The 24,704-nt window shown below is 51.0% G+C and overlaps 1 protein-coding gene across 2 annotated transcripts in view; it reads right to left on the bottom strand.

Moving 5' to 3' along the window:
• The window catches only part of RBFOX3 (RNA binding fox-1 homolog 3), a 317,599-nt gene that overhangs the window by 175,659 nt on the left and 117,236 nt on the right, over window positions 1-24,704 (bottom strand). For both annotated transcript variants that reach the window (XM_061141266.1, XM_061141267.1), the window contains exon 2: window positions 19,015-19,122. The gene's annotated coding sequence lies outside the window, so the exon portion shown is untranslated. The remainder of the gene's footprint in view (window positions 1-19,014; window positions 19,123-24,704) is intronic.

Here is a 24,704-nt window from a genome sequence, read left to right as displayed (position 1 = left end):
TCCAGGGGATCTTCCTGACCCAGGGATCGAACCCCTGTCTCTTTACATCCACCTGCATTGGCAGGCGGGTTCTTTACCACTAGCGCCACCTGGGAAGCCAGAGAGGAGTATAGAATGTTCTGAAAAACCATATCTCGTCTCTCCCCTGGGCATGTAGTGGACTTGCCAGGACCAGTTTCCTTGACCACTGCGAGCTGAGACTGAAAGGCCCTGTCTACCCTCAGCAGCCATCAAAGAAGCCAAACACTCAAGCCCCCAATAACAGCCCCCTCTGTTACCCTTAGCCATCCAGATTGAGACCCACAAAGCAGCCCTGTCTTTTCTGTTGAACCCACAGTTCCCTGCCTCCTTTCTTTCCATCTGGTGACATCCAAGGGGCTGTTATTCTCCATGTGAGGTTTTAACCCTCCTGGTCCAGCTTCTTGGCTCGGAGGACAGGCATCCCGGACCTCCCCCTGTGGAGTCGACTTTAAAGCTGCTTCTGGCACTCAAATCGCCTCCCAGCTCTTAGCCTCTGGTTCAGAGCTTCCCTCAGAAAGTGGTGTATTTTATCTTTATGTGTCAGGATTTATATAAAAAGGGGATAGTTCAACTCTAAATGTAATGAGTTGGAAGAACAGCTCTCTGGTGGCTTTCTCTAGTGAACACAGCATCAATAACATTGATTGCTAAAAATAACTAATAACACGGGGCTAGCGGTGGCCAGGGACTGCTCCAACCCCGCCTCCAACAGGGATGCAAGGAAAGCTGGCTCTTGCCTCTGAACACAGGCTCCTCCCACAGGTGAGTGCCTGGTGGTATTCAGCAGGAGGGGGAGGGGGAAATGCTCAGTGGATGCTGGTGAGGGGAGGGAGGGCAGAACTCTCTAAGCCTTGGCGGACTGGCAGGGGATGAACCTCAGTTTCCATATCTGGAAAGTGGAGATTCGTGGTCCTTGCTGTGCTACCATCATAGATTTCTTGCATGCACACATGCCAAGTCGTTTCAGTCCTGTCTGACTCTGCGACCCTATGGACCGTAGCTGGCCAGACTCCTCTGTCCATGGGATATTTAAGGCAAGAATGCTGGAGTGGGTTGCCATGCCTTCCTCCAGGGGATCTTCCCAACCCAGGGATCAAACCCAACTACGTCTCCCACCTTGGCAGGCAGGCTCTTCACCACTAGCACCACTTGGGAAGCCCCCATAGACTTCTTGAGGGGATGCAATTCCATGGTACTTGTGCAGGTCTTAGCCTCCTGCCTGTTACATGGGGAGCAGTTCCATACACGCTTAAGCTTGCAATGCTTATTCTTGAAACAGTCCAGGAAGGGAATCCGGGCAGAAGCAGTTAGCAAGTGGAGTCTGAGATTGACACAAAGGACCCTACTAGTGATCAGCCCCAAGGGAGATAAATGGTGTTTAGGATTAAGGGTCACCCGAATCAGAGAAGCTATAGTTTTTGACAAGGCAGACAGACAAGCATAGGTTATGTGCATCCCATTTACTTCCAGAGGCTTCTTCTCTGGGTTTGAGGACAACTGGATGGAGAGTCTCCACCACACATGCAAAATCAATTCCCGCACTCCCTCAGCTGTGGTCACTCTGCCCTTGACAGTGCTGGCCGGCTTCTCCCAGAACAGGCAGCGTGCTTCAATAGGAATCTGTGCTGGGGTGAGGCAGGGAGTCTTCCGCTGGCTGGTCAGCTCAGCCAGTGTGGCTTCCTGCCTTTCTAGAAGGATTTACTTGCCTAACCTCTCTCTCTGCTTCCCTCCCTCCTCCTGGGACTTCAGGAAAGGAAACGCAAATTAAAGGTGAGGTGTTAAGGGCTGGGGGAGTGAAGGACCATGATAAAAATAAAAATGCCAGCCTGCCGTTGAGAAAGAGAGCTACTTAGCTGGCCCCAAACAAGCCTAAGTTTATAGAGATGAAATAATGTGTTTTTAAATTAATGGCATAAATGTCAGCTCTGATGGCTGGGGTATTAAAGCATACGATCACTGAAGTACTCTTTGTGAGGTTATTTTCTGTCTCCTGCATGCCTTGGGTATGTGGAAAGACCGATGGCTCTCTCTGGACCCCGCATTTTGGATTCTGGGGTAACTTCATCAGTTGAACTGGAGTGTGAGTGATGCAAAGTTGCTATGGAGTTGCATTCAGTTAGCTCATCCACCTGGATTTGTAATGAAATATGGGTGGTGTTTGCAGCTCTCTGCTTCAAGTGCGGGAATCTATTGAAGTACCTTGCAAACACTCCTTGTTGGGGATGCTCCTCTCTGGGTGGGAGGAATGGGGCTGAGGGCACATCTCAGGGTCCAGCATCATTAACACACCCCCTTGAATCCAATAGGTCCTTCCTGCATCAGCCATGGGCCCTGCAGGCCTCCGGAATGGCTCACTGCCTGGGAAGCAGAACCAAACCCTGAGTTTTCTCTGAAGTCTCCCTTGATCTCTGTTCTCAGGGACAGAGATTTCCTCTCATGGAGCACAGGGGTAACACAGCCCTTTCCTGTAGCCATCCCCGGAACCTTTCTGGATGGCCCCATGTGACTCCTCCATGTTCAGTGGGAAGAGACAGAACTCTCTTTGCAGGTTGGAGCTGCATGTGACAGCTGCTGCTGTTGTTGTTTAGTCACTAAGTCACGTCTGGCTTTCCGTGGATTGCAGCACACAGGCTTCCCTGTCCTTCACCATCTCCTGGGGTTTGCTCAAACTCACGTCCATTGTGTTGGTGATGCCAATCAGCCATCTGATCCTCTGTCGTCCCCCTTTCCTCCTGCCTTCAGTCTTTCCCAGCATCAGGGTCTTTTCCAATGAGTCGCTCTTTTCATCAGGTGGCTGAAGTATTGGAGCTTCAGCATTAGTCCCTTATGTAAAAACGTCCATGGAGCAAAACCTTGAATTTCACAATGCTCAGTCTCACTCGTGGGCTGGCGATATGAATTTGACCGTCCAACTCCCACAGTCTAATGAGACCCTGCAACTTAGAAACCCCAAAGCCAAACCCTGGAACCCCAGTACCAACTTTGCCCAATCCCTTGTTCTAAGGCTTTCGTGGGTGATCACTGTTTGGGGGTTACTATGAATGGTCATGAATTTTCAGTAGTCATGCCAAAGTAGGAGGAGGGTTGATTTAAAGACAAAGGGAGTCGTGGATCCCAAAGGCATCAGGACATATCAGAGGACAGAACCTAAAGAGTATCTACATGTGACTGGGAGAGAGGCAAGATGAGGAAGATCAGTGTGTACGCGTCACAGAGCCAGAAAGCGTGGTGGGACCACCCACACCCCCAGCACAGCATCTGTCACAATGCATCTTGATGTCCATGCTCCATTACCCTGAAAGCAACCAGAGGACCCAAGCAGGGCCCTAAATTGTGCCAGGAGCACGGGCTCATAGAAGGTGCTCAATAAATATTGAAGGCAGGAATTAAGATGTTAGTCTATCATGATAATATATCTATGCTCACACTTACATTCTGCACTGAACACACACACACACACACACACACACACAGTGTACTGCCCATAGAGGTGTTCAATGCTGCAGAGGGTAGCGCTGGGCTTCCCTTGCTGGATAATGAGAGAACAGCAGTATGCTGAATGCTTAGAACAGAGCCTTTTGCTTTCTTTCCTCCACTCTGTTCTGCCACTGGAGACCCCTGACTATTGTATTCTGATTCCACCAATGTGAAGCAGGCTTTGGGAGGGGGAAATCACCCATTCCCTTTATATTAGGAAAGTAAGAAGCAAACAGACTTCATTTTGGAATCTAGCCTTTCTTTGGGAGTTGGTATAAAAGGTAATCCTCCCTGAAAGCCTTGCTTTGGCTTGATGGGGTTTTATATTTGCCCTCATCCTTGATTCCCCCCCCCCACCAAAATGAGACCCCTGAAGCACTTGCCAGTCTGGACCATCAGAGATGGAGGTCTCAGTAGCCTCTTGTCTTTTTACAATGCTGCCATTATTAATGCTTCACATTTACACTACATTCCACAGTTTTCCAAAGCCACTTAAAGGTATTGTCTCATTTAGTCCTCCCAGTAACCCTGTAAGGTGGTAGGGCAGGTCTTACCATCTCCACCAAACAAAGAAAGAAACTGAGAACTTGGGAAGACAGTGACTTACCCAAGGGTACACAGGGGTGAGCAGGAATTGTCTCAGTTCCTTACCTGCTGCTCACATAAAGACACTCTTTCTTCCATTAATCTGCTGCTTTGGGGGGAAGGGGGTGACGAATAAGAAATAGGGCCATGCTGTAGCAATGGTGTGGTTCTCAAATGAGCCAGAGAGATGAGATGAGGCAGGGAGGGCTATTAGGGATGCATCCTGGTTAGAATTTCAGCCTCAGCACTGGTACAAGATGGGGAACTGAATCAGAGAGGGAGCCCCTAGTTGGCATGGGGTTGGCTAGAACTTGGGTAGAACTTGGGAAGTGAAGACGCAGTCTCACACATGGTCATTCATTCAGCTATCAGGGCAGGTAAATATCTATACTACAGGACACTAGTGTCTCCAACTGTGGCTTTCTGGCTGCCTCATACAGTTAGAAGAGCACAGTCAATTGAACTAGTTTTTTAATTCCTCTTCAATATGTTATTGCTTTTTCTTAGATTTCCCCACATTTGAAACCCCTTGGAAGAATTTCAGACTTGAGGGCCATCTAGCAGATTAGAACAAGCACACCTGTCATCAAATTCTGGTATCAAATAGCTGTACTCTAATTCAGTAGATGGGTTTCCCTGGTGACTCTGGTAAAGAATTCACCTGCCAATGCAGGAGATGCAGGTTCAATTCTTGAACTGGGAAGGTCCCCTGGAAAAGGAAATGGCAACCCGCCTCAGTATTCTTGCTTGGGAAAACCCCATGGACAGAGGAACTTGGTGGGCTACAGTTCATGGAGTCGTGGAGTCGGATATAACTTAGTGACTCAACAACAAGCAAGGAATTCAGTAGATGCCTTCACTTCTAGAGAAACAGGGAAAGCAATGGGGTGTGGGAGAGAGAAAGAGTTCAGCACCACGGACAGATGCCCACGGGGACCTGGGGCTGCCAGCCACCTGCTGAGCTCCAGGCTGGGGGCTGGTAACTCAGCCTCCGTTCATCTCTGTCCCATGCTTAGAAGCACATGGCACTCATTTATCACCTGGAAACAGCAGACAGTGCTTATAGAGGCTCATGTCACCGCTGATCTGCCTTCATCAAATCTGAAACATGATTGCTTGTCACTTGTTTTAATTCATTTCCCCAACAACCCTCCATTTGAATAACTTTCTAAAGTTTTGTCAATCAGGAGGAAGAGATTCCTACCTGGAGGTGGGTAAGGCTAAGATTTGCTAAGGAAGAGCTCAATACACAGTTCAAACAGCCTGAGTTTCTACCAGATAATGATGTCTGTGAGCTTTGCTCAGAGCCCCGTTCACCTCTCCAGCCTCACTTGGTCCAAGTCAGAGGCTCCACATAAGAGGGAATGGACACCACAGGACATGCTCGGACTTGGGGATCTTCTCTAAGGCTACGGTTTAATCTGGCACCAGTGGCTGGGGCCTGGGAGACGTGCTGTATGCAGATAAATTCTGCCACGTGTGTACTCACTAAATCCACCACACTGGAAACACATTTGGAGGCAATCCTGCCTGCCCACAGCAGATTTTCCAGATCCTGGCAATTGGAGCATGTTAAGGGCGACATACAGCTGCCAGGTCTGATTTCTTAAATCGAGATTCGTTTTGTGGGGGAAGGCAGGAGGGAAAAATTAGTGCACAACCTGTTGGGGTGAGGGAGGGAGGGACGGCAGCTGCCTTGGCCTCTTTGTACATTCTGAGTGGGAGCAAATTATTTTCCAGCAAGTGACTTCCAGCTCGGGGAAGCGGGAGGGGCTTCTGTAAGCAATCTGGCATAAGAATTGCCCAACTTCAAACTGAAACCTGACTAAGGTACAGTGCTGAGTGAAGGCTCAGAAGTTGTTGGTGTGTATTTTGTGTTATTCATTCTTCCCTGAGTTTTCCCTTGGTTTCCTGCCCTGCCCCCATCGCCCAGCTTTCCCCACAGCACCACCATGCCATCTCCATCACACAGGGGAGAGGTGGGCCAAGCAGCTGCCCAGGGCTTGGCCCAGGAAGTGGCCTGGCACCTCTGCCCACCCCAGCTGAGAGTGATGGAGGAAGTGTGAGAATGACCAGTGTGTCTATGTGCGGCTGGGCGACAGTGCTTTATGAGAGTGCTGAGAAGTGTGGGATCTGCGGGTATGTTTGCAGGTATCCATCTGTCTGTGGCAAGGCAATGAGAAAGTGCAGCTATTTGTAAATAATACTAATTATTGAGGTTTTACATAATAGATAAGCCAGTGTCGTTCCCAGTAGTGATGGCCTTTTCTATTCTTCCACTGCTCAGCTGGAGCTTGTGAGGGACTGGAAGATCGGGGTCGGGGGAGTTGAGGGACAAGGGGTTGGAGGAGGGCAGAGGCAGAAACGAGGTGAATTAGAGGGACTTTTGTTGCATTTAATATCAATTCATTTTGCAGACTGCTGACATGGCCAGATTCCACAGCTCGGAATTTATGGGGCTCCCTCGTGCGCAGACTCAAACAGAAAGTACAAAAGAACTTTTTATAAAATGATCTACCATCAGCAAAAAAATTAAAGAAATTTACCCCCCCCCCAAAAGGTACCAACATCACAACACACACACACACATACACACACACAATCTGATTTTGATTTTCTTGGTTTAGGGTACTTAGTTTCATTATGTAATAATCACATCCTTTGCCAGAGTCATGCCATGTTTCATTACTTTATGGCAGACTTTATATTAGATGTATACCCAAAAGTGATTAGTATAATGAGAATGTCAAGAAAAGGAATCCACTGAAGAAAGGGCAGAGTCCCCTGACCTGGACGAGAGTGGTCCTCTGCCAGTCCCATCCCCAGGGTGCTGGGATCTCGAGACAGTGCCTGATGAAAGACTCCATGCCCAGACTGAGCCACATGCTTCTTCTGCAGCCACTCTGCCATGGTCCTCCTCCACCTCTCCCCCATCTTCCTCTTCTCCCACCAGCTCTTGGCCAGTGTCGCTCTCTGTGTTTGTTCATTTTCCTCAAGTGCCCTCCAAGGCCCACCACCTTCTCCTCTGGGGCTGTACAGAGTTCCCTTTTCCCCCAGCCAGGCTTGGGTCTGAGGCCGCCTGAGCTGGGGGACTAGAGTCACACCAGAGCTGAACGAGAATGGCTCTCAGCAGACCTCTGACTTCTTGGACTCTCTCTCAGGGATTCAGGGCTGCAACTTCCATGGCTGCCGTGGGATTCAGCCTCCTGTTGCCTGCTCGTCTGTGGCTGAGGTGCCCTCCACCATCCAGGCATTGATCCCTTTGAAGCAAAGAAGATGTGGAATCCACCTCTCTGGGGCCATGTGACCTCCTGGAGTTGTCCCCCTGGCATCAGTGCTCAGTTCTGTCTGACTCTTTGTGACCACACGGACTGCAGCACGCCAGGCTTCCCTATCCATCACCAACTCCCAGAGCTTACTCAAACTCATGTCCGTCGAGTTGGTGATGCCATCCAACCATCTCATCCTCTGTCGTCCCCTTCTCCTCCTGCCTTCAATCTTTCAGTGTTAGGGGCTTTTCTAATGAGTCAGTTCTTTGCATCAGGTGGCCAAAGTATTGGAGTTTCAGCTTCAGCATCAGTCCTTCCAATGAATATTCAAGACTGATTTCCTTTAGGATTGACTGATTGGATCTCCTTGCAGTCCAAGGGACTCTCAAGAGTCTTCTCCAACACCACAGTTCAAAAGTATCAGTTTTTCAGTCTCAGCTTTCTTTATAGTCCAACTCTCTCATCCATACGTGACTTTCTTTATAGTCCAACTCTCACATCCATACATGACTACTGGAAAAACCATAGCTTTGACTAGATGGACCTTTGTTCACAAAGTAATGTCTCTGCTTTTTAATATGCTGTCTAGGTTGGTCACAGCTTTTCTTCCAAGGAGCAAGCATATTTTAGCTTCACTCATAGCTCAGTTGGCATCACTGAGACCCTCTCTAATCATCTTCAGCAACCCAGGGGGTTCTGGGGAGCAGGTTGGGCTCTGGCCTCCCAGAGAAACAGTGATTGATGTAGGACAAACACATGGAAGTCCGGCAGAGCTGTCATCAGCATGGCGCTGGTCACAGAGCCGGATGGCCACACAACACAACGGACCGTGTCCTTTCCAGGATGGAGGATTAGGCCTGAGTCATGTTTTATTTACAGCAGACAGGGCTGGCCACACTGACCCATGTGTAGATTCCAGCCCACCTGGGGCAGCCTTCAAAAAGCCATGCCTTTGGAATCAGGGACTACAGAAGCTGACTGTGGTGACTCATGTGCCCAGGACACTTCCTTCCACCTACTCTTCTGAACTGCTCTGGACAGCCAAGTAGAAAAGCCCATCTGTCCTACTACATCCAATAGTCACATAGAGGGGGGAAAAACACACAAGCCAATAAGCATACAAATTACAAAACAAAGCACGTGTCCAGAAAGGCATAATGGGTGTTAGCATCCCATTCTGGCAGCTTCACTTGGTGGAGAGCTCGCCACCAGCAGATATAAGATGCATCTGGGTCAGGTCACTCGAGTCAGCAGTGATGGAGCAAACCGTCAGTAGGAGGGAGATGTGGGCTGGCTAAGGCAGTCTGGGAACATGGAAAATGTCTTCTAGGAGCAGAAAGAAGATCCTAGGGATTAGCTGCTTTGTCAGTACACTGTGGAGAAAAGGAACAGTGTCTGCATCTCCCTAGCACCAAAAACATGCTGGGCACCGTGAGTGTGGGGGAGGGCGACAAAGATGAGCCTGAATAAAATCTGCGTCTAGTTGCTCCCGCCCAGGTGGAGAAGACAGGTCAGGAGCCAGGGCGTTGCTCCATGATTAGTGAGCATGGAGCCACAATGATGCCTGTACAGCAGGGAGAAGGGAGGCGGAGGCCAGGATGGCTTCATGGAAGAGGTGATGTTTGGGTACAGTATCAGGAGACAGGGAGCCTTTAAGGAAGAGAAGGGCATTCCAGGCAAAAGCACAGAGCACAGCCAGCATGTCATTTGACAGACAGCACTGAGAAGATTCTGTCATCCCTGAGTCAGTCCCCGATGATGATGGCACATGTGAGGCAAGCTGAGGATGTCTGGAGACCCACCTCTTCTCACCTCTGCCCCACACTTACACACCGTGAGTATGTGTGTGGGGATGGGGGGGATTGGTGTGAAAGAGGGTGGGGGTCTTCCGTGGGGGCTGCACTATCACACCATCTGATGCCATGTGGTATTGTCCCCGATGGCAGCAGAGACAGGATTAAACAGCCTGTCCCAGGGGTGCGGATCGATCCGAGGCGGGGTGGCTGCATTTGAGCCCTGGCACGTGCAGATGGCTAGGCTCAGAGACAGGAGGGCAATGTCTGCAACTGGACAGTGCTGTTTGGAGTCAGCATTGTTGAAGTGCTCCCAGCAGCAGATGCAACTGGACTTGGGCAGACCAGGTGGACATGGGAAACGAGTCAATAAACAGGAGGCGGGGTGCAGGGTCCAGGTGGCTGCCATGCCGAGATGCCGAAGAGAGCAGGATGTCTCACCCGGGAGCTAATCCCTAAGGCAAACTCAGTGGGACAGAGTGATGGCCCACCCGGGGGTGATGCTGGTCAGGTCAAGCTCTCCTATGGGATGAATTATGTCCCCCAAATCCATAAGCTGAAGCTCTAACCCCCAGCTCTTCAAAATTCAACTGTATTTGGAGAGAGGGTCTTTAGAGAAGTGGTTAATTTAAATGACATCATTAGGTTAGGCCTCAATGACTTTGGCCACCTGATGCAAAGAGCCAACTCATTGTAAAAAAAAAAAAAGAAAAAACAAAACAAAACCCTGATGCTGGGAAAGATTGAGGGCAGGAGGAGCAGGGGGTGATAGAGGATGAGATTATTGGAGGGCATCATTGACTCAGTGGACATCAGTTTGAGCAGCACACAGCCTGGTGTGCTGCAGTCCATGGGGTCGCAAAGAGTCGGACACAACCAAGCAACTGAACAATATGACTGGTGTCCTTACAAGAAGAGATTAGGACATAGACACGGACAGAGGGGACTTCCCAGGTGGCACTAGTGGTGTAGGACCTGCCTGCCAATGCAGGAGATGTAAGAGACGCGGGTTTGATCCCTGGGTCAGGAAGATCCCCTGGAGGAAGGTCATGGCAATCCATTCCAGCATTCTTGCGTGGACAATCCCAGGCAAGGGACAGAGAAGCCTGGTGGGCTACAGTCCCTAGGGTCACACAGAGTCAGACACGACCGAAGCGACTTAGCGCACACTCACGCACGCACGGAGGGGTGACTGTGTGAAAACAGAGATAAGATGGCCATCTACAAACCTTTAGACATCCAGCCTCCATATCTATGAGGAAATAGATGTCTGTTTTTTAAGCCGCCCAGTCTGTGGTTCTTGGTTATGGCAGCCCGAGCTGACTGATACAGGTCCCATCAGCTCAGTACTGCTCTGGGAACACCAAGAATCCAGTGAATATGGGAAGTCAGAAAGAAAAATGGGTGACATCACTCAAAAATGGGAGATATGATCCTGCTAAACTGCAGCTGATTTCCAACGAAAATATTTTTTGTTCTTTAATTAAAGTGAAATTAATTACATTGATATTGGATTGGCAAAAGCATTCGTTTGGATTTTTCCATTAACATTTTACTTTGGGCGAAAATCCTGAGGGAGTGGAGAATCCACATGTAGAGAAGATATAGATACAGAAAAATTTACCAAACAGAGTCATTTATGGATGAGAAAGCAGGACAGTGGGAACTCTGCCTGGATCGGTGGAGAAAAAGCACTTCAGATAAAGCACGTATTGTTATTGTTGTTATGTTATTATTCTTTTGCCTGTGGTGATTGACTTCTCAACGTGTTTTAGTCCCCAAACCAACGTTTTTAGGATCTGAGGGAAATACCAGGAGCCTCCTATGAGTCAAAGCCAGAGACCCTGGTGATTTGAGGGGGAAGTGACATTGTTTTTTGTTTCCAGAGAAGATGAATGGGCTTTAGGAGAGAAAGAACTGGCATTTCAGAAGGTTGCAACTTATGTGGCTACATTTATAGACAAAATCCCAAAGAGAAGACTCACACCTATTGGGATGAAACTACTTCCTGCAGTTACTTTAGGGGAACAGGTGCCTTTCTTCCTCACCATCAGCTTCTGAAATCCTATGGTCACCAGACCACCCCTTCCCAGCTCCTGCCCATCAGCAGTCTGAACACACGCCCCAAACAGTGGGCTCCAGCTGGAAGACACTCTTCCTCCAGGGTGGGCCTGGGAGAACCCCAACGGAGCACTCTGGGTCCCAGCCCCAGGATCCAGTTCCCCTTATGTCAGGACCCATGGATGTGCTCTAAACTTTTCCATCACTCTGGTCCCTCTGGCCCTCAAGTCGTCCACCTGGGCTGTACCTGGACTTGGTACCTATCTGAGCAAGCAGTTAATAGAAGACAACATTTCAGGGTGACATGGCCCCTGAGCCTCTGCATAAGGCTCGTGCAAAGCAGTGGTGGCAGGGGGTGGCATGGGGAACTGTCTCCTTTGGGAGATTTCTTTTCAAGACCTAAAGCCTCAAAGATGCCCAAACATGTGATCCCCAGGAAGGCTTCAGCCCGCCTTCTAAAGACCTGTCTTCTGCAGATTGATTTCATAGGTGTATATGTGTGTGTCTGTCTTAATGTGTGGGAAGGGTGGGGAGAGGAGAGCTCCATTGGAAAGTGAGTTTCCAAGTCAGTTTAGTTTCCCTCACCCCAAGACAGAGGAATAGAAATGCACATGGGCACAGAGCAGCAGGGGTCACAATGGCCAAGAGGTGGGAACACCAGTGTCCACAGATGGATGAATGGATAAATAGGACGTGGATGAACACAATGGAACCTTAGTCTTATAAAGGAAGGAAAATCTGACAATGCTACAAAGTGGCTGAACCTTGAGCACATTATGCTCAGTGAAGGAAGCCAGACACAAAAGATCAGATAAGGTATGACTCCACTTATCTGAGGCCCCTAGAACAATGCAACTGATAGAGACAAAAGTAGGATGGTGGGTGCCAGGGTCAGGGAAATCAGGGTTAGTGTTTAATGGGAACAATATTTCAGCTGTGAGAGATGAGAAAGTTCTAAAGGTAGATGGTGATGATGGTCGCATAAGAATGAGAATGTGCTCAATGCCACTGAACCATTAACATAAAAGTGGTTGAAATGGTACATCTTGTTCTGTGTATTTTACAGCAATTAAAAAATAAAATTTAAAAATATTTGTACATGCACTGAACTCTCACCATGCACCAGGCACTGTCCTGGTTCCATCATATACAGTAAATAACACTTTCATCCTATCAACAGTCCTTCAAGAAAGATGTTATTAACCCATTTTAAAGAGAAGAAACTGAGGTATAGAGATTGTTCACTTTTTAAGATAGTTAATTTTATGTTGTGTGAATTTCAATCCAATATATTCTTTAGAAATGCATGTATAGAATATGTCCGTATCCATATATTTTGGGCTTCCCAGGTAGATCAGTGGTAAGAATCTGTGGGTTCGATCCCAGGGTTGGGAAGATCCCCTGGAGAAGGAAATAGCTACCTACTCCAGTATTTTTGCCTGGGAAATCCCATAGACAGAGGAGCCTGCAGGGTTACAGTCCATGGGATCATAAAAGAGTCAGATACAACTCAGTGGCTAAACAACAACAATACACATAATATATATATATTCTGAAATTGAATACAAATATACCAGAAATCTGTTTACTGATGGTTAATTTGGTATATGACTCAATAAACAACTGCTCCCTGTGGGCACCTTTCTCCCAGGGCTTGGCCTTGCCCTCCTCTGAATGGTCTGGAGCAAGCTGTAGGCCTGCGGGGGGCGGGGGGACGGGGAGTGTCTATAGCTGGACTTGTCAGGGCAAAGATGCTCTTCGGGAGGCTTATAATATCACTTCATGGATGGTGACACCACCCCGCCCCCGGCCCATGCTAAGCCTGTGGACACTAGCCCACAGGCTGGGGATTTGGGGGTTTTCAAACCTGGTTTTATTAAAAGTCCCTAAACAGTTTCTCTTTGGAGGCTTATCTGTCTTATTAAATAATAAGTCACATGGGCTGGGAGAACTGACGAGCCTCATGTCATCAATATCTACTTTCCTTTATCGTTTAGAGAGAAATGATAGTTTATTCCTATTAATGGTTGCTGGGCGCAGACCACCTGATAAATAGATGAGATTAAAAATGAACTAAATTAACATCACCTTTCAGCTGACAATGGGCAAAAGCTGCCAGATGCCGTGTATGTGCACAGGTCCATGTGCATGGGTGTACATGTGTGTGAGGGCACACATGTATGTGTACGTTCATAAACACGTGCGTCGTGTGTGTGCATTCATGTGCACTGCTAGTGTGTGGACACGCCTGCACACACATTCTGTGGACTCAGGAAAGACATCCATGAAGGAAGGGACATGGACAGGGATCCAGACCCATCACCCTCTGTGCAGGCGGGTGTAAATTGGGAGTTGATACATTGTAACTGCAGTGACCCTCAGTTCAGTTCAGTTCAGTTGCTCAGTCCTGTCCAACTCTTTGAGACCTCATGAATCGCAGCACGCCAGGCCTCTCTGTCCATCACCAGCTCCCGGAGTTTACTCAAACTCATGCCCATCGAGTTGGTGATGCCATCCAGCCATCTCCTCCTCTGTAGTCCCCTTCTCCTCCCACCCCCAATCCCTCCCAGCATCAGGGTCTTTTCCAATGAGTCAACTCTTCGCATGAGGTCGTCAAAGTACTGGAGTTTCAGCTTCAGCATCAGTCCTTCCAATGAACACCCAGGACTGATCTCCTTTAGGATGGACTGGTTGGATCTCCTTGCAGTCAAAGGGCCCTAGGGAAGCCCATTTCTCAAAGATGGTCTTTGGAGGGTATATTTGCAGAGGTCTTGATAATGTGAACTTTCATCTCCTAATTCTTGTTTGGAAAATTACTCTTCTGCTTCTTTAAAACATGGTGCAGTGTTTTAGAAATAGGGTCAGTGGTTAGTGCCTGTTTTAGTCTTTGTAAATCTACCTGAGGGTCTTCCCATGTGGCGCTAGTGGTAAAGAACCTGCCTGTCAAAGCAGGAGACGTAAGAAATGCAGGTTTGATCCCTGGGTTGGGAAGATCCCCTGGAGGAGGGCATGGCAATCCACTCCAATATTCTTGCCTAGAGAATCCCATGGACAGAGGAACCTGGTGAGCTACAGTCCATAGGGTTGCAAACGATCAGACACGACTGAAGTGACTTAGCATGCATGCATGCAAACCTACCAGAGGGGATTGGTTAAGGAAATTATGGTACTTCAATGCAGTGAAATAATATTCAATCTTTAAAAACAAGGTAAATATCTGCCTAGAAATAAGTTCCCGAAAATACTGTTAAGCAACAACAAAACCCCAAGTTACAAAACAACGCCTATAGGGTGAAATAAATCGGCAAACTCTTACGTGTAGAAAACTCTGGAAGATGACAAGACATTGAGGTGTAAACAGCGGCTGGTTCTGGTAGTCGGATTATGGGTGTGTGCTCTTCGTTCATTTTTCCTGGCTGCATTTTCTACAACGATCATCTATCACTTATGTAATAATGAAAAGGTACTAAGAGATTGTTTTCATCTGAAAAGGGGGGTAGAAAAAAAGGGATCCCACTGAAGGTCTTTAGACCCTGCCAGCCCCAGGGGAGGAAGGTGAAAGGGCTTCCGGGAGATAAGCAGAGGGCTGGCACTCTTGGCTCTGACTCTGCATCTCCCAGGGTGTTGGTGGCTCTTGGGCTGCAAGAAGGCCTGGTGTGCGACAGTCCATGGAGTCACAAAGAAAGCCTGAAAGCCAGAGTCATCTCCTCAGAGTGAGATGTACCCACACCCACTCGTGTCCATGGGAGAACCAAAGCCTTCAATCTCATTTGGCTCCTGCCTCACACCACTTCTCTTGACGGATCACACACTCATTCCTCAGACACTGAAGAAGCTCCCTGGCTTGGTGACCAGGTGTCAGCCCAATGTGGCCACTCTCTCCCTACTCTGGGGGCCTGAGGCACCATCAGGGCAGGAGGTGCTGCTCTGGTGGTTTGATTTTTGACCAGTCATCAAACCTGTCCCCCTCCCCACCACCCCCACTACCAGGCCTACTGCCCCATGGCCTGGAGGCTCAGTTCAGTTGCTCAGTCGTGTCTGACTCTTTGCAACCCCATGGACCACAGCATGCCAGGCTGTCTTGTCCATCGCCAACTCCTGAAGTTTACTCAAACTCACGTCCACTGAGTCGGTGATGCCATCCAACCATCTCATCTTCTGTCATCCCCTTCCCCTCCTGCCTTCAATCTTTCCCAGCATCAGGGTCTTTTCAAATGAGTTAGTTCTTCGCATCACGTGGCCAAAGTACTGGAGTTTCAACTTAAGCATCATTCCTTCCAATGAATATTCAGGACTGATTTCCTTTAGGATGGCCTGGTTGGATCTCCTTGCAGTCCAAGGGACTCTCAAGAGTCTTCTCCAACACCACAGTTCAAAAGCATCAATTCTCCAGTGCTCAGCTTTCTTTATAGTCCAACTCTCACATCCATACACATGTTCCCAAAAACAAGGCCAACAAAGCATACTCAGACCACTCATCTCCAGGAGCACATGGACCTCTGTGAAGTTAATTCATGCCTCCACCCTTCCGGTCATGGTGGAAGGACCAGGGGGACAGGATTGCCAGTCACTGAAGGTAGTACTTTCACTCAGCACAACAGTGATGCCATCCCTCAAAGGTCCTGGGCGGGATACAAGAGAGCTGCCTCTGCACGTGGCTGAGGGTCCTGGTGTAAGTCAGCGGCCTTTCAGAGACCGGTCTCCTTCTTGGTCATAAAAGCAGGGAGTTGCACAAGAAGCTCCCCGGCTCTCCCCCACCGCTCAGACATTCTATGATACTCTATGGGTGTCAAGATACAAGGCGCATGACATTCTTCTTTGACAGCAATTGGACCACAGCAATGCCGTATTCCCACTTCCTTCATATTTCAGGATTAGGAACAGAGTTTTGAGAAAGAGAATCCTTACCAACATGGAGTGTCTCCACCACACACACACACACACACACACACACACATACACACACACACCAATGTCACAGCTCAACCCCATGAAAGGCCTCCAGAGTTGACTCCAAACCAAGGACACAAAAAACTCCAGTGACAATGCCCTCACGCAGCTCCCTACGCCCTGGGGCTCCTACCCCATGGATGCCACTCTGTCCTCTACAACCCCCGGCTGGAAGAGGCCAGTTTTGGGCTGACACGCCCACAGCCAGAAGGACATGTTTGCCTTCCAAGACAGTTCATGGACAAACCACTTCCGCCTGGCGCATGCTAATCAAGGGACTGGGGACCCGGAAGATGTGAGTCGCTGTGCCAGCCCCTCACTTCCTAGCCCCCAGGGTCCGCATGCACAATGGGGAAGCGGGTGACGGTTCCGACAGGGCTGGGTGAGGCTCAGCCACGGCAGCAAATGTCACCACTGCAGAATCATGAGACTTCTCAGGGTGATGTTCTGAACTGGCCTCTCAGGAGAGGTGGAGAGGCCATCTCCTCGCCAGGCCCCCTCTCACGGGTGGACCAGCCCTGGATGTCCCTTGAGCAGGCATTGCGGGCTGCAGGTGACAGGGAGGCCTGGCCCAGCCGTGGTGTGATGTCCATCACAGGGGACCAGCAGCTTGCGCCATGTCTAATTTATTACTTTTTTCCTTCTTGGTGGTCCCCAAACAGAAACAGATGACAGACCATAAAAAATGCTGTAAAGTGATCAGAAAAGCCAAGGAGATGCAGAGTGACTCCAACAGGGATGTTCTCCCGTTACAGGAAGATGAGCTTTTCCAGTGCCTCTGTCTACTAACGGAAGGCCCGCGCCCTTGTCTGCCAGTTCTCGACAGAACATAATTGAAACAGGCTCGGTGGCCACTCCTCCAGAAGGCCCCTGAACTGCCAGAGGGAGAAAGCATTTGGAAAAGGTGCCCATCAGCTCTTTCTGCCTCTTCCTGGCCCACCTCCCTCCCACTTGGCCTGTGTGGGCTGGGCAAAGAGCAAGAGAGGTGTCACAGCTCTGAGCTAGACAAGCTCCTGAAAGGGCAGGGAGCCTCTGCTGGGCCATTTTTCAGACTTTAATTCCACTGAGTGAAACTTCAAAAGGCTTTCCACTTGCTCAGTCCAAATTCCCTCTTTGCCTTGGGTGAACACCGCCCTCCAAGGAGATGGGCCAGCTGATCATCGGGCGGCCTGCTGTGGATGCCAGCGTCAGGCTGGGCATTTCCACTGCACAGAAGCAGCAACACCCATGGATGGCTTCCTTACCAACTGGAGAAACCCAGAAGGAGTCAAACGACAGGGCCCGAAGCTTCCCGAGGCAGCGGGCCATTGTGGCCACACACCCAGCTGTGAGTCTCGGCTGCCATAAAGAAGCTGGAGGCCGTGACCTCCCTGAACCCTGCCCCCTGACCCAAAGGAGGACAAATTCTAGGAACGTCTCCTATGGCACCATATTGAGAATAAACATGGCAGGGACTAACCTGTCCCCAGCCCCAGGCTCTCAGCAGTGTTAGCTGATAATCCCCAGCTCAGAATTCTGAGGCCAGCACGCCCCTGATGCTCTTGAATTTCAGCTGAGAGCAGACTCTGGGGACGCCTGTCCTTGGAGAGCTTCCCTAGGTCCTCCCCACTCTGTTCCCCAGGCATCCTTTCTCTCTCTACAGGTGTTTCTAACTCAGGCTGAACTGTTCTTGCTTTGGACCCCAGGAGTGGAAGACAAGGTCAAGAGGGAGGCATCTTGCCCAGTGACCATCCTGAGGGTCTCTTTTCCACGCATAGATGAGTAGGCATAGAAGGTCAGGAGCAAAATGCTGGGGAGGAGGGGAGGCAGGAAAGCCCAGGATGTCCTCTCCCTTGGCCTCCTCCCAGGGGCACAGAGGCCTCACCCGAGTCCCTCTTGTGCCCCACGGGGGTGGTGGCCTTTTCCCCCAGGGCCTCCTCTGTTCCAGCTCCATGGAAACCGGGGAGCGCTTCTCCACGTTGGTCCCCAGACCCGCCAGCCTAGGCCCTGGGCCTCTGCGGTGGAGGAGACCAAGGTGAAGGGAACCCCACGCCCTGTCCGGGTTCAGCAGCTAGGCTCCCGGAGAGTCTGGGAGAGAGTTTGGCCCCAGGCCCTCTTGAGAGAGTTTTCTTTTATATTTATTAACCCACTTTCTCTCCTGGCCCTTCGGAGCAATGAGGAAACCTCAGCCAAGGCTATTAATAGGCTGAAGCCGTCCCTGGGGAGGACAATGAGCTCAGACCCACAGCACAGGTGCCAAGCATAATGAAGGTTCTTGAGCTGCCTAAATATAGGCTGCGGCCGCGTCGGGGTGCTGAGCATGGTCTGCCTGTGGCCACCGAGCCCTGCTCCCCGCCGCCACCTGAGCCAGACCAGGCCCTGCCGAGAAAGGACCTTTTGTCACCCACACGTCCACCCCAGGTCAGACCTGGTGGGAGCCGCTGAGGAAGTGGGGGAGGGGTCGGCAAAATGACATGCAGTATAAATGATGCCTGTAAACAGCGAGTTTAATAAAAAAGGCAGTGAGGGAATTTATGGGCAACCCAAGGATCATTAAAATTATTTATCTACTTACCTCCCTTGCTGGCTGATCAGTCTATTAATTATCTATCATACACTCACTGATTTGCATTTCAGTGAGAGGACAGGGTGAGGGCAGGTGAAAAACACAGGGGGGGTCCAGGAACCAAGTGGTGGGGACAGGTGTGAACCCTCCTCTCTACTGACCACGGCTCCCTGACTGATCCCCCTCCAGCCCACGTTGCGACATGGATGCGCCCCGTCCCCCCGCCCCAGCCCCACCCCCGGGCCTCTGAGATGCCCCAGGCCTGAGGACCAGGTCGGGTGGAGCAGAATGTGCGCCGGAAGGGGGCACGCACCTGTTTGCAGACGGGCAGCTCCCAGGACAGGGTCCCAGCCGGAGGGGCCTGCAGATCAGCTCGAGGGAAACGCGTGTAGAGTCTTCCTCAGGCAGCTCTGACTTAGCGCTGGGTTGAAAAGAGAAAACACGAGAACAAAACCATTTCAATCTCTGAATATCTGGAGTGCATCAGACACACGCTCTCCCGCGCTCTTGATTAAAAATATCACAGGACAGAGTGTCATGGGAACCGCATCCTTTGAACACTGCAACTGGAAGAAAACATTAGGCTGGGGGGAGTTATAATGAGGCATCCCCGCTTACCCCCTCACAGCGGCAGCCGCTCCCAGCTCTGCTCCCCTGCAGTGAGACTCGGACCGGTCCCTGGGACGCCAGGGGATGGGCCAGCAGGCCAAGGGGTCCGGCTGGCCGTGGCTAGACCTATGGTGGGAGGGTCCATGTCACCCATTCCCAACTCGGGCCTCTACTCTTCACTCAGGTCAACAGAGCTAGGTTGGGGGGGTAAATCATCAGCATCACCCCATTACCACTGCGGTTCCCCAGCACCAGCTTAGATTCCAGGGGCATGGGGCTGACCAGGGGCTCTGCCTGGGGCTGACCTTGCAGTTTATGTACACATTGAACCTCTCTCATCAAAACCTGTGGGGCTCACCACAACCAGCCATGGAAGCCAATGCCTTAAAACAAATCTCTTTTCTTCCTTCCTTCCTTTCTTTCCTTCCTTCCTTTCTTCCATCTTTCTTCCTTTCTTTCTATCTCTACATGACATCTACCCTCTTTCTATAGCTACAGGATGTATCTTTGCCTAGCTGTAGACAGATACACACATGCGTATGTAGGTAGATACATACACAGATGCATAGATAGATTGTATTGATTCCACTTCTCTGGAGAACCCTGCCTGGTTCAGGGCTTCTAGCTTGCACGCACTCCAAGAGATCGACCCTATCCACTAACAGCACCAGAAATGCCACTGTCCTACCCTCTGCTCCGCCCAGCAAGCAGTCCCCACTCCCAGGGAAGGAGCTGTGCCCCAGCAATGGTATTAAAGCAGGAGGGAGGAGGAGGCAGCGAGGACCTAGTCGTCTGCTTGAGAACGAGCCGGAATGACCTGGCCCTCCAGAGTCTCCGATGTGACACCCCAGCCCCCGCTCCTGCCAGGGCCTCAAAACCCACCCCTGCCATCAGAGCCAGGCTCCCTGCATTTGCAGGACAGTCGTCTCCACGCCCCCCTCCCCTGTGCCCCCAGCCAGCTGCCCCGTCTTCCCCTGCCTGCCGATGGCTTCTCAATTCTGATGATGTATCAATAACTGCAAAGCAAAATGCCACAGTTAACAGCGCTACTGTACTGTAACTAATCGCTTTTGGAATCGATTCCCAGGGTTGAGTGTGTGCAGCGAGGTGGGGCTGAGTCCCCGAGGCCGCTGCAGCCCCCAGGAATTAGGCACACCAGGAAAAGTTCCAAGAGACAAAGAAGGGGGGCAGGACAGGATGGGAGGAAGGAGACCAAGAAGAGAGCAGATTTTTTAAAAGACTGTAATACAGAGAACGAGGGGCTGCCAGTTGCATCCTGACTCAAGGCCAGGCGAGGACACAGAGGGTGACAGGACCTTTCCTGGGATGGGGACACCCCTGAAACCCCAGTCCCAAGCAGCCCGCAAGTCTCGGACCTGGAAGCTCCTCCAAGCACACGCAGACCTCAGGGGTCTCTGGGACTCATGTACTTAAAAGATTGTGTTGGCTTAATAAACCATGTTGCTGCTGCTGCCGGGTCATTCTCGGGCAAGCACAGGAGAGGACTGGGGGAGTGCTCAGTAGCCACTCCCGCCTCCCCAGGAAGGGGAGAGGGGGCAGGAGATCAGTATAGAGGCCTAGGCAGGGCCCTGCCTCTGATCATAAAGACTCTTGGAGCCTTCTTCCTGCTGTAACACACCCTCCAGAGAGAGGGAAACTGAGGCACAGAACCCTCAAACAACCACCCGCTGCCCCCCCCCCAACCCCACCAAGGTGCAGATTGGAGGCCCAGGGAACCTGGAGCCTGGCTTGTGATGGCCACCCTGTCTCACTCTTGCTACAGTGGCCTCTGGGACACTTGGTTTCCCCACCTGCTATGTGGACTTTTTAATAGCTGCCCTTCTTGCACAGCCCTGACCCTGCCCTGCCCCGAGCAGGATCATTGAAGGAGGTGGGACAGACGGGGTCACACCACAGGGCTAGTTTAGGAAAGTGCCAGAGAGGAGACAGGGGCCCCTGTGTGCCTTCCAAACACAAGTGCCAGGACAGAGCGTTAGTGGGTCCAGTGCCCTGGGGTCCACGCATCACCCACTTGTTCCTTTAGCCACTCCACCCTGCTCCTGTTTACCTCACTGATTCCTACCCCGGATCACCCAAATCCCCAGGATGGAGCCCCAGGGACTCAGGCCAGAGCTGGGCTGTCTGGGGGTGGAAGGGGCAGAGAGCCCCAGGCAGATAGAAAAGTGGGGGGAAGGGGGAGGGGCTGACAGGAAAATGGAAAAGGTCCGGTGGCACCCTCAGGGCAGAGAGGGAGGGCAGGGCCTCCAGTCTCTTCCTGCAAAGAAAGTGCCAAGGCCAGGCCTGAGATCTGCTATGTGCTTCACTTGCCCAGAGACTGCTTCCATCGGTGATCCCTGGGGGCCCCTGTGGCTTCAGCATCTCTCCCAGAGAAGAGGAGGGGAGGCTTGAGCTCACCATACACCCCCTGGACCAGGGGACACCCCTGCCAATTCTCCTACCTCCTCTGGAAACCTCCCTGCGGCCAAAGGCAGACATCTCCAGACCTCTGTTCACCCTCCCCTGCATCTCCATCCCTCTCCCAGGATTGCTTTGAGGATCCCAGGGTCTGCGGTCCAGACTGGCAGGGCCTGAGGGCTCAGCAGACAGACAGCCTTAGAGGGCAGGGAGGCATCAGGGCCCTACACAGGCTGCTTGGCATTGTGGCCAGGGAGGTCAGGGGTCACGATCACTCCTGAGGTGGGGTGCAGGCACTGGGGGCCTAACAGGGAGTCCAGACATTGGCGAATGGTTTTCTTAATTTTTAAAAACAAGTAGAACCATTTGAGGTCTTGCCCTAAATCTTTCTGGGGAACAGATTGCTTTCCCAAGCGGGAGAGTAGTGGATGGAGTAACCCACAGTTCCCCAGGAGCAGGCAGATTCCCAGGCTTGCTGGTAAACAGAGGGAAGGCGTACAAGAATCAGGGGATTCAGAGTAAGGCAAGCCGCCACTTCTCAGCTCTGGTGTGGACAAAAGTAGGCGCGACTGGCCATCTCAGTGAGGACAGACGAGACAGCTGGTGGAGCACGGGCGGGTCCAGACAGTTGGAGAGCTGTGGGCAGGACCTGGAACATTCTAAAGCCAGCCACTCACAACCGGGTATCATCTCCAGGGCAGGAGGAGATGAGCACAGAGAACCGCGCATCTGTCACAATAGCAATACCACTGCTGTTGGTTCCGAACAACCAGAGCATTCGTCAAGGACAGAGTGGCAGAAGACAAAGCCATAGATTCCTAAGACATTTCTCCACAACAGACAAAAGGAATGGATCAGAAATGCACAGAGGAGCTGCAAAAACACAAAGCCGAAAGGAGCAAGTTGCAGAAAGAGGTCATGTATGTGCACTTTAAGAAGTGGGGGAACTATGGTCTGTTGTTCGTGGTTATATGTGTGCAAGTGTGTTTTCAAGGGACAAAATGATGGACACTGCGTTGATGCTCAGGGCCGCCTCTGGGTGTCGGGTGGGGGGATTGAGGCTGGGGCTGCAGAGGGGACTTGACCTCCATCTGTAATGCTTTTTTTTTTTTTAAACAACGCACTATAACTAAATGTTAATCATTGTTAACTGCAGTAGAGAAACATAGATATTTATTATATTTTATCTTAATTGTCGTTAAGTCTCCAAAAATTTTCTGAGATAAGCATGGTTAGATTAGAAGCCCCTTGAGGATGACATGTGTATAGTCACTCAGCAGTAGCACGGTGTTTTACACCCTCAGTGGCTCAGTAGAAATCCGCGGCCTGGGTGGACGAACAGATGAATGACATGCATGACAGGGACTCCAGAAGAACCAGATCTGCCCTTTCTGCTCTCCCTCCACTTAAAGGACAATAAACTAGTCTAGAACTGTCTCTTCTACTGCCCGCTGAGATTTTCTTTAGAAACCACCAGCCTAAGCAGAAGCTGATGCATTCCAAACGAGGGTCCTGGGTGTGGGGACGATCAGTCTCCAGATGTTCTGGAGTCTAGACCATCTGTGTTTCCAAGAACTTGGGTTCTCACATCCTTTCCCCCCCTAAAATGCAAGGGGAGGGCACAGAGCCTGGGGGACCCGGCGACCGTCCTCTGAGCAGAGTCTCCCCACACGGGGACGAGCACCACAAGATCCTGACTGCTCAGAGGGCTTCTTCGCTCCCTGGCAAGCAAAGATCTTCATGCAGACAAGGAACCCAGAGCGACACAAGAGGGGTCAGCAGGGTGGCTGTTCTATTACGAGGGGCCGAGTCCTGGGAGCTTTCTGGCAGGTCTGCTGCACAGGCAGAAATCCATCCAGGGCGATTTACCCTGAGAGCTGCCATCCTTTATCCACTGGGTTGCACAGGCACACTTGCCCAGGTCTGCCAGCGTGTACTGGGCACACTCCAGTGAGTGTGCCACGGTGGGCAGACATGCCCCTGGCTCTGGCTCTGATCTTATACACGGTTCTACTTTCTGTGTTACAAGCTAACAAAAGCTGCATGATCAAACTCCAGGTCATTACTCAAGGAAAGGGACCCCTCTGTGGTCGCCAGCCACAGTTTTGAACCAATTAAAATCAGCCCGGTGTTTCTGCGGGCTGCTGCCGTGCCCGCCACCCCGGAGGTCTCAGAGGGCCCATGCCCGCCATGAGCAAGATGCACGAAATGTTAATGGAGACGCTTAAATGCCATGTCGAGGGGATTCTGGTAAATAAGGCCACACGGAAGAGGCTGGGGGAGAAGTCTCCTGAGCTAACCCTGGAGGAAACTTCAATAAAACGAGATTGGATTGAAAACAATTCACTCTGTCTGCTGGCAGAGCTGGGAGCGGTCTTTGGGGGAGGAAAGCTATTTTATTTCCCATTAGTTCCCCTTTGCACCTTATGTGCCCCCTGCTGCCAACACCAGAATCTGCCAGGGTGACAGCACCCACTGAGTTGGCTGGAAGAATCGGAATCGGGGTCATTTGCCAGGGTGGGGCACAGACAGGCAGGCAGTGGTTTAGTGAAGGTGGAGAGTAGAGGGCCTGGGACAGAGATGCGAGGGCGGGGGCATCTTGGGGCTGAGAAGGGAGAAAGGTTTTGCTGAGGACTCAGTTGTGGGGAGCGGGGGGCGGTCACACTGTCTGGCAACCGCTCTGAGTTCTGTTGGGTCCTGTTTCAGGTAGATCAGATGTCACCCATGAGACAAATGAATAAGGTTCCAGAGAACACTGTCCCGCACCCGGGTCAGCAGGTAGATGGAGCCTGGTGAGCAGTCCTAGCGGACACTGCTCAGTGTAATGTCCACTGTTCAGTGGACATTCAGCGTAAACTCAGGGCCAGCCCCGAGTTGGGGGGCAGGCAACCCCACTGGGCTGAAACTTTGACTGTTGCCCTTGCTCCCAGCCAAGACTGTCTATGGACAGAGTTCTGCCTGAGGCAATTGAAGGACCCC

The sequence above is a fragment of the Dama dama genome, chromosome 5 (assembly GCF_033118175.1).
Source record: "Dama dama isolate Ldn47 chromosome 5, ASM3311817v1, whole genome shotgun sequence".
Taxonomy (NCBI): domain Eukaryota; kingdom Metazoa; phylum Chordata; class Mammalia; order Artiodactyla; family Cervidae; genus Dama; species Dama dama.
This window is presented reverse-complemented; position numbering and strand designations above follow the sequence as displayed.